The sequence below is a fragment of the Pinus tabuliformis genome, chromosome X, assembly GCF_031772625.1.
Source record: "Pinus tabuliformis cultivar Carrire ecotype Pingquan chromosome X, CPIR1, whole genome shotgun sequence".
Lineage (NCBI taxonomy): Eukaryota > Viridiplantae > Streptophyta > Pinopsida > Pinales > Pinaceae > Pinus > Pinus tabuliformis.
Window position 1 is genome coordinate 1515604563 of NC_142308.1, and position 11596 is coordinate 1515616158.

Sequence of the window (11596 nt, forward strand, 5' to 3'; positions counted from 1 at the left end):
TTAGGTGGGCCTAGGGGGCTTCCAATATACCCAAAGGGTACTTAGAAGACAATCCATGCACGGTTTTATCTAATGCACTACAACTCGAATGGGTACCCATAGGGGTTACAAGGGAGTCCAAAAGGCATGACCACCTCTTGTATTTCCTGCATGCATGCCTCCCCAAATCCATAGGTTTATGCACTCGACGATAGATCCCATGGTTTAAAGACGTCAGAACATGTCTCTAGCCAAAAACAATTTGCTAAAAATGGAGATCCCACTGGCCTTGGAAAGTGCTATGATACCACTTGTTATGCTCTTGACCTACAAGAAGATACCAGAATACCAAATATGCGAAGAAATATACCTAGAACATAGAACAATGAGAAATAACAGCATGTATTTTATTATTCAGAAGGAAAGCAATGTTCACTTGCCTCTTCGAGGGGGCAACCTCCAATAGAGCTGGGCTCGATTAAAAAATAAGACATGACCCTCTTACCTAAATAAGGGGGTTAGGGTTGGACCCTAACACATAGTAATTTTAATGAACTAATTTGTTGCTTAGCTATGAGTATTGTCGAATAAGTGTTGTTATGCTTTCATGATACATGTTTATGATTGGACTAATCTACCAGTAACCAACAAGCCTATATATTTGTTCTTGGATCCCCCTTTATGATAGTATTGTTACTTTTCTAACTAGAGGCTCGCTTTCCTTTACCATTCGTGGAAGTTTCCCTTGCGCACCTTACAATGGGTGTCTCAAAAAGCTTACATACTTCTTTCCCAAAGAGGTGTTGCAATATCTTTTGTGTGATTGTAACCAAGAAATATATCTGAAACATTTCCATTGATGGTCGAACCGTATAGCCAAATGGGACTCTTACACCAAAAGGTGTGATGTCTAATTGGAACTTCCCATTGGGGAGGTGCACTTACATGTTGGATGCATCCAGCACCATCAACACTTTCTAAGTACACAAAATAAAAACAATGAAACCTGCTCCTTGCTCAATCATTGAAATATGCTTAGGAGCACACATGGAAGTTTTTGAGGGTAATGTCTTGGTTGTCTATGGACTAGTTTAGAATAGAAACTCCAACTCCCCTACAAAGGCCCAATTGGTCCATGTTGATATGGTTGATAATGATGGTTAATTAAAAATTAGTGTCAATGTGAGAAATAGTCTAATAGAGCATTTCCATGATATCTTTAGTGATACAAATTTGCAAGAAATATAGACTAGCTCTAGACATAGTACATGACCTCCTTGTATCAAATGACACATATGTAATTAGCCCCATCGCAACAATAGTGATAGGTTGTTAAAAAAATAAAAATAAAAACTTAAACTAAATATCAAAGTTGGTGAACACTGAGATGACAATGCAACTATAATTTTTCTACTAAAATAACCACCTTTACATTTATGTTAAAAGACGAATAATTTATTTTCCATATTCCATTATCTCTTTGTTTTACGTCCTGATGAAATTAATAACTATTTAAACATTTCTTGTACAAATTGCTCAAAAAAAATTTCATTCTCCAATTTAGTACAACTATAACTAAATGAAATTAACAAAGACCATTTTTTCAAAATGCAATATGAATTGGCATAAAAAAACCACTCCACACTACTTATTCAAAAGCATTATCAGAAAAGACGCAAAAGAGACTCAACATTTGCGTTATGGATCAACAACTTTTGTTGATGATCTTAATGATGAGTTTACAAGAGCACATATACTTTATTTTTTCAAATCAAGAACACATGCATCTTTCCCAACTCTTTCTTTGTTCTATTAACAATATTTTTCCTATATTATACAAAATTTTGCATCTTTTACTAAACATATTCCAAACTAACATTCAAATATTTTCACAAAATAGGTGCAATGAGTGATAAAAGAAAAAAATGTTTTCTATCCTCCTTTCCAACAAATTTGCAGCAAGTGCTAATAGCTTATACATCCAAACACAACTAAATGCACACTCCTTAAAGAGAGAATATCATTTAGTTATGAGCATAATGTTGAATGCACGTTCGAAACAAATGGCTGCAAACTTGAATGCATGTTTCTAATGTCGAACCTACAAGAACACTTCCCACTTTCTAACACCCTCTCCTCCCACATCTGCCCAAGAAACAGGGAAGTTGGGTTAAACATGAAACAAGAGAGGCCACTATAGGGGATTCAGCCTCCTTGGTGACCTTAAGGAAATGGAATCATTGGAACACAACAACCATACCTTGCACATTAGCAACAACAACCCCAGGATACATATCGGCCACTGATACATCCTCACCTTGGGTCCCACTAACCTTTCATGCATCCTATCCTCTGGATTCTCTCATGTTATGGGCATTTCAGCATCTAAGGCCCTCTGGACACTCTCACAGGCTTACATGCCAGCTTCTAGGGACTTTTCCCACCAAACCTATGCTAGAGTCCACAAAATTCATAGAACTTTTCTAGTCCAGAATTTTGGCCACTGCCCAGAACATGTTATAACTCCCTGAATCAATCAAAGAGATGATGAAAAAGATAAAAACAATAAATCAACCTCAGGACTAAGCCTGACCATTCCCAACTAGGACTGACATTCTTTCAAACACTTAGCATCAATGCAACTTATAGGTCTAGGATACAAGATAGAGCATGAACGATTGTAAACACTTATGAAACATGACAAGAAGGATCATCACCTTCTCCATTGAAATATTATAACATCAATTATGTCTTGTATCCATCATCTTAACATTCACAAGTAAATCCATGAAATAACCATGACATGAACTAGTCAATTTACCATGATTATAACCAGCATAAAACCATGTAAATATCAGAGCTATGACATCCAATAAATCCACATATAAACAAGTGAAAAATTAAGAGAACTTAAATCTCATTAATCATAGGAAAATCCGACCAGGTTTGGGACTTCCACATACCACTTGACCGTAGACATGGCTGAACCAAATATTTCTTTCAACTAGTCACCCTTGTGCCATATTCCAAGCATGAATGTGGGATCTCATAGAAAAACCCATCTGAAAACAACCAAGGGAATCTAGAGGCTAAACCACCTCCACACTCATCAAACTTTGATCATACCAAAACCAGTACTCAAATCACACCTAATCCGAACTTGGAATGCCATCAAGAATCCATCACTATCCTTGAGGATTTTTATATCTCCTTGTTTCTTAGGTTTTACTACAATCCAATATCAGTTCACAAGGTCTTGAATCAAGACCAGTCTCTCGGGATTTACCACAATCCAGACCTAGATCACTAGGGCCTAAACCAAGACTCCTCCCACAGGCTTTACTGTGTATCCCACCAAAACTGGTCAAGGGATTTCTAAGCCTTCTAGAATGAACCTTGAGGCCACCTCCACCACAAATTCTGAAATCCATCCAGTAAACCAAAGCTCAAAATTTAAATAAATATCCCAAAAACATCGAATCCGGAAAAAGGCAAGGCAAGGCTGAAAACCATTGTCATAACTTTGCAAAACCATTCCACCGATGGCAAGGGAACCATACACCAACATGTAAATCCATGCATGTCCAAACCATCTAGGAAATCACACATGCAATATGGTACCTGCAAGTATTCTTTCTGAATTTGTCTGATCCTGGTCTTCTTTTCTTGATCCTTGCTTTCCTTCTTTTCATTTCCTTGTCCTTTCTTTCTCCAAACTTGATCCAAGATTAACACTGAACAAGACCTTGCCAACTAATCCTCATAAGCCTTTTTATCAATGAGGCCTCTATTTTCTTCATTTTCCATTATTTTCCTTCATTTTCCTTCTCACATGCAACCTGTGACCTTTCACCTTACTTTTCTCCTATTTTCCTTTATTTTCATAACTAAATGTGTCAAAAATTCCTTTTTTCTTTCAATGGCTTTGCTTGCAATTTCCTTAGCCATAATAAACTGAATTAACACCCACACCAGGATGTCCTACCCAAAATTTAGCTTTTAATATGTGTCCCTTACGCGTGGTCTTATTTTTCCTTTATTAACTTTTATTACATGGAATTTTCACCAGGGTTGTTACAAAACCCTCCCCCTTGGGTAACACCATCCTTGGTGTTAAACCACAACAAGACCTTAACAAAATTGCATAAAAACAAACATACTGCCCATGGAGCTTTATAACTTAGCTCGATGCAATATTTGCAATGAAAGATATTCTCAAAAGAAAAACATCATGAAAACATGACAACATACTGCATACTGGTGCTTTATAACATAACTCATTACAACATTTACAATAAACACATATGCACATTTGCTAGACAAACAAATAAAAGGATATGGTTCTTGTATCAATCAACAAGGGAATCCAGATGATCACATCTCCACCCTCAAAAGTAGTGCCAGGATTCACCTCCTTCCCAGGAAGTCCAAAATCCATTGTCTTAGTCAAAGCTACATCCAATGTGCAACACTATAATCAAGCACCACTTGTCCTCTTAGTGTACAGTTACCAGCTCATTGTTCTAGGGTGCACTCCCAATATGCATCTGATTCCATCTAAAAAATTTAATGACCAAAAAAAAGTATATCCTTGACCTTCCCTTCTCTGCTACGCAATCCCTTGGGCAATCTGGTTACCCCTTCTGTGTAGTCACTCCCCCAGAATCCCCTATCTCAGACAATCCATCCCTTGGAAAGGCTTCCTCACAATAGAAGATACAAAATTAAGGCACATACATGCCTCAAAACCATCATACCAGTCATAGAATGCTCATGGAAATCAATTGATGTTGTTGAATACTAGTGTCGCACAATGGCCCTGCTCCTGAAGTGCTTTACCAGCATACTTTTGCGTGTTCCAATTTCTTTCACTGTTGTTGCTAATTCTTGTAGTTGATTTCTGCCACTCAACCAGACATGTTCATGCATTCCTGTTCCAAGCACATAATTTCCATTAAATTCAAAATAAATCAAAATAAGTTCAAATCATACCTCATTGGTGTCTCATCAATAAGGTACACTTGAAATCATGTTTACTTCCTGTTACAACAAGTCAAACTAGCATCTTTGACCAAATCATCATGTATAAATATATCACATCAGGTTAGCTCAAAAAACAACCAACATAGGTCAAAATCATAAATCACATGTAACCATCATAAACTAGAATCATAGATCACATGTAATCATCTTAAATCAAAATCATAAATCACATTCATAATAAAACTAAAATAAAATATTGATACTTATCCTTTAATCAATCCTTAGCTTCTACCTTTGTCCTTATTCTGCATGCGCTCTAGATCAGTTGCCACATCTGACAAACACCCAATGCCTTCTCCTCTACAATGTACACATACGCATAGTGTACATCCCACACATACAACCACACATGACCTACAACACCATGCAATACGTGCACCTACACCTGACATACAACACATATGCCTACACCCAGTGTACAACACAACACCATACATACACCTACATCCAGTATACAACACAACACATGCATCTATATAGGATGTATAACACCACACAAAACATGTATCTACACATGACATATAACACAACACAATACATCTACTACACAGAGTACACCACAATGAATGCATGTGTCACGAAACAACAACTACACAATGCATGTACATAGTACTGGATGCGCGCAACATAGCATGTATGACATGCTCAAAATATCACACGTACACCAGTACCATATGTACAACATGTACACAGTACCACCTGTACACTACACCACCTGCACAACATGTGCACAATGTCACATGGACACTGCACCACCTGTACACAACATGTACACGACGCCACATGTGCTCAGCACCACATGTACATAGCACTACTTGCACACATTGCAACTGGTACAACATGTACACAACACCATATGTACCTAGCACCACATGCACAACATGCATGCAACACCATAGGTACATAACACTGCATATCCAACATGTACATAGCATCATATGTACACAGCACTCCATATCCAACACGTACATAGCACCATCTATACCCATGCAATGCATATGCAATATTAACACAACACTATCTGTACCACCTTGTACATAATCATTGCATAAACAACATGTACACACACTATATATACACCACACCGCATGTGCACAACAACACATATGCAACATGTACCACATATACAACATATGCATAATAATAGTACCACACATCTGGAACTACACTTTCTCTACCAAGCAACATTTCTTCCAGTGTCGCACCCATGATTGTCCCAGCATGTCACGTATCACGTTGCTTTAATTTTGTTGATGTATCATTCAGTGTTACCTTTCATAACATGAACATAGGCATAATACAAGCATAATATCAATTCATATCCACATGATATTTACCTCATATATTTGTCATGACTACTCTTCCCACTCGATTCCTCATAGGCAGGAACCCCTTCATGTCACTCACCTGTGTAAGTAGTCATTCCTCCACATGAATGATCCCTGGTGACCCTGTCAGACAAAAATAGGCATACATACATGTATATATATAAACATAAACATAAATAAATCATGCTTCCTAATGACAACGACACACATACACTCATATATACATATAAATATAAGCATTAAACCACCATGATCCATGATGACCCTATCAGACATAGCATACCTACATAAATACATGTACACATATATAAACATCAAAATCATCATGATCATAACATAATTACCAGATAACATAAGGTCTAGGTTAAGAGAACTTCCTTATTTGTGCACATCATGCACAACATTGAGAACCACAATTCCCAACTTAGCCAAGGCATTTGACACCTAAGATCCATTTACTTTACCTTTTTGGTTACCTTTCTCATGAGTGTATTACCATTATCCATTTACACCAACGGACCCAACCAGTTCAACTAACTGTCATAGTCTTACCTTCCCCTTAACTTACTCATGCACCGAGCTTCATCTATGTCTTACATTACCCATCGGGTACCACAAAACTCTCCCCGAGCTCCTTGAACTTTCCTCTTTCCCAACCAATTCCCAATACTCAAAACATAAAATCCAAGCAAAGAAACAAACAAGAAGAAAATCATGAAAGCCAAAAACAAAATACAACACCACAACCAAAATGGCATGACCATGCACAAGACACAAACAAAAATGCAATCAAGCACAACAAATGACCAAAAGCAATCAATAGACACCATTATTCAATCCCCGTGGTTCACAGGGAGAGCTCAACTCGAACATTCTTCAATATTTCATGACAACCTCTCTTGCCATGCAAGTCACTGCATCACACTACCATAAATACATGATTGTCAATTTATAAATAAATATAATGATACATCAATTACCTTACCTATTTTTTCCAAGAACATTTCTTTCAACTGAATGCATCCACGCCATCTCTCAAGGGACTCTGATTCCCTTGACAGATCCACCTATAACTAGAGACTAGATAATATACTTATCAAATACAAGTTCATGCATCTAACACATATCCACATAATGTCAGACAAAATCAAGGTTAAGAATACTTCTTTTATGCAAATCACTCATTTGTTTGGAATTAGGGTTTCCAAACATAGCCAAAGGAATTCTAGCCCACTTCCTTTCGTTTACCCTTACCTTGTTGCAGCTGAATCTTACTACGCATTTTTGAATCACCCAACTATTAGTTACATAAACACATCAAATATTAACTTTCCATGCTAATACCAAGCATGTTACCCTACAACTTCTCACACACATGTTTCAAATATCAAGACAATCATATCTATCAATTTGTAATCAACCTTTACCAAGACTAACAATCACGTAAAAATCCATAGCCAACTCATAGTCATTAGACATAATGCTACATTGTCACCTACTACACTCGAGTACATATCAATTGTCTCAACACATATGTGTTAGTAAAATTATCTTAAAACAATATCATTCCTTCATGCAATCCCATAGACTCATACTCGTATCATGCAATAAATCAAACATTCAACAAACTATAAATATACCATGTCAAATAAATCAACTAGGCAACTTAATAGACACCAAACACTCAAACACCAAATAGACGAAATAATCAACAATGAAGCACCAAGTATACTACATAAGAAAATTCATACCTTAGTGTATCTCAAGGGAGGATATCTTGTCTATACAATCAATCTAGTTAGCATGATATAACTTTACAACTCATCATCTCAAACACAAATAATATCATGATATCCATAAGAGTAACTAGCTAACAAACATGCTCACATCATAAGGTCATAAACATTGGTCGTTCATGTATAACAATCACATATGTATGACCAATCTAAATTAGTACAACATAATGTCACAAATAAGTTGACTCATAACTGAATGTCATAACCCTAACCATATGCATAGCCCAATCCAAACTAGTGCGATACATCTAACATCAAGATGTTAATTATATTACCCTAATCTTCAAGTTACTAGTCATAAAACCACAACAAGTTATATATAACCTAATATTCAAGCTAACTGTTGCCACTCACTATCAAATGTGTTTTCATTTGTCCAAAGTAAAAAAGAGAAGTGAAGTTTTAAGTCATCTTTCAAGCCGCAAAATCTCTCACAACTAAATTAGAACCTCTCCATTTGATAGTGCTCGGAATAACATTTCCAATGGGATGTGGAAGTCCAAAATTGGACTCCTAGATCAGAAGTTAGAGCATATTGAAGCTACCCTTTGAAAGCTAGAAAAAAAAAAAGAGAAAAGGACCAAGAGTAAGGCTTATCACAAATCGCAATCAGAGTTTACTAAAGCAATAGCATGGGAATACAGTGAAATCTACGATCATCATTCGCCGATATCACAAATCACAAATCGAAGTTTCAAGGCACGGTTTATCTGTGATCAGAGGTCATGTATCGGAAGGCTTGCACATCATAGGTCATAGTCACCTCACAGATTGCAATTGGAGTTTTGACAAAGTAGCACGAGGAGAGGGCACAATGAACTTGTGATCAATGATCACCGATATCGGCAATCAGTCATCAAAGGTCCATGGCCCATGGTCTATTGGTGATCAAAAGTCTTGGCAACGACAGATGAGTAGGAAATCAGAGGTTCGAGGTGAATTGACATATCAACGATCGCAAGTACCAGAGAGTACAACCAAATATGACACCATGAAACTTCTGAAGGTTGATAACATTAAAAATTACCGAGATTCAGGCCTCTAATGTTAGAGAACCAAGGAGGGTCGATTGTGATTAACAAAGGAAATCAGTTGCAAAACTAGAGAAGGACGGGCATTTTCTCTCTCATCCAACAGGCCACGTAGTGGAATACTATTAGTCATGATAAACCCATATGGTAGCTGACGTCATTATGACTTCACAGTATGGAGGACATGTGGCATGCAGATTTGGCATTTTTATGGGCATAATGGGCCAAAACAGGGTGACACGTGTCACCACTCACAAGGTGACACACGGAAAAGTATGACATCATCTCAAAAATCAGAAATTCAAGGTCTCAACTCATTGCATATCACAATTACAAGAGTTAGGAGGGTGCAACCAGAGGCATGGATTAGGAAAGTACCAATTGTCAATCTTTAATATAAGGCTAAGCACCAGGTCACTATCCCTGATCATATGATAAGGAGTGTAGAAAAGAGCTAAACCATAAAGGTCCTCAAGATCCTGGAACTCACCTATTTTGTAATGTGTTGAAGTGAAAAGGGCTAATAACGAGAACCCCTTGTGTTGGAGGCAACAGACCCTGCACTCTCAGACAATTAGTCATAGAGGCAGCTAGAAACTCTAGCTTGAAGATATTTTTGTAACTAATTTTCATGTTCTCCATTTCCTTATAAAAGGGTGGAATAAACACTTAGAAAAGGTTCTGAATTCTAAAGAATAACTACATGTTATTTCTGAGACTATATGACTTCAAGATTTTCATCTTTCAAAATATTAATGAAGTGGTGGTGATTCCTACATTCGAGTACTATAGTATGTTACCTCTCTATTAAATTCCATTATATTCATGTTTCCTCTCTGATTTCATGTAATTGTAGCTACTATAAATGTTTCATTCATTCTTACAGATTCATTTGTGTTGACTTGTTAATGCACATGTCTATATGTGGCTTTGGGATTATATCTTTAAATTGTGCTCCCTGAATCATCGCATATCCTTCATCCATTATGTCTACCTATAACTTAGATAAGTGTAGAATTATTGAGATTTGAAGCTCTATATGATGAGTTATTCTATCTCCTTCTCTTCTTTCATTGCTCTACATAAGTTGATTAAATTGTAGGACCTCGAACTACTCGGCCTCCACTAGTTCATACATATATTTATGTAAATTGTATATCTGAAAGAGTATCATAAATACATGGCTTATTTCCTTAGATGAATGAACCAACCCATGTTTCTTATTGCATGTATTTACCACAGGGGCTTCACAAGGGGAGCAATACCATACCACGCGCATTCATATTGGGGGATATATATTGAGAAAAAAATGACATAATATATTAGGGGATATATAGGGGGTAAAGGGATTTTATATTGGCAGGTATAAAAAATGGAGCTCAAAGTTAATGAAAAAATATAAATGGGTATAAACAATGTTAATCAAAAAATACATATCTACAATATCTAGTGAAAGTAGGGGTTTTTTTAAGTTGGGAAGATGTATTGGGTTCGTATTGGTAGGTGGTTAAATAATGTGATTTTTGGAGGTATTTTCTAATATGTAGTCAAATTAAGGGTTTTGTTTAGTATGCCATGAACGCACGTGATAAGTCATAGGTTCATTGAGTGAAGCCCCCATGGTATTTACATATGTATATAAAATTTATATGATGTCTTTGTTTTCCTGAAAATCATATGAGACACATAAAATATAGATGTTACTAGGAACTAGTCTTGTAAGAAATCTAAGGTTCTCTCTGGAAGCGACAACACTAACTATCATATAACAACAACAAATCAACCTATAACATACTCAACAACACATATAGCATATAATATGATCATAAAAAGTTAACCTATAACATACTCATCAACAACATATAACATAATCATCAAGTTATCTAACATAAAATAACAATAGTAATGCATACCACCACAAGTTACTATCATGAATGACTACCCAACACATGTGCACATGGCTACACTAAACAACTAGCATCTATTGTGTATATAACTTAAAAGACATGTACATAAACCTAATGTATATAAATCTAATGCATTTAACAATCCTTAACCTACATACTTGAATGCCCAACATACACACCTATATGACAACATGCTCTTGCCTTGAGGTCCAATGCTACAACTTTAATTTGATGACATGAATCTCCTGCTTGATTTCAGCTAACACATTAGCATCATAACGTACCAATAACATCATGATAACCTAATTTCATACAGTTACCTCATGCAAGACAACCTTCACCATGATAATGCATGCCTAACAACATATAGACAGTGACATGCATACAAATGCTTATACAACCATACCCTCATGAGTAGACATCCCATCACAACACCATCAACCTTCACATGGTGACATCACTACGACCATGATTAACACCATGCAAATTCAACAAACACATGGACTAAAAGC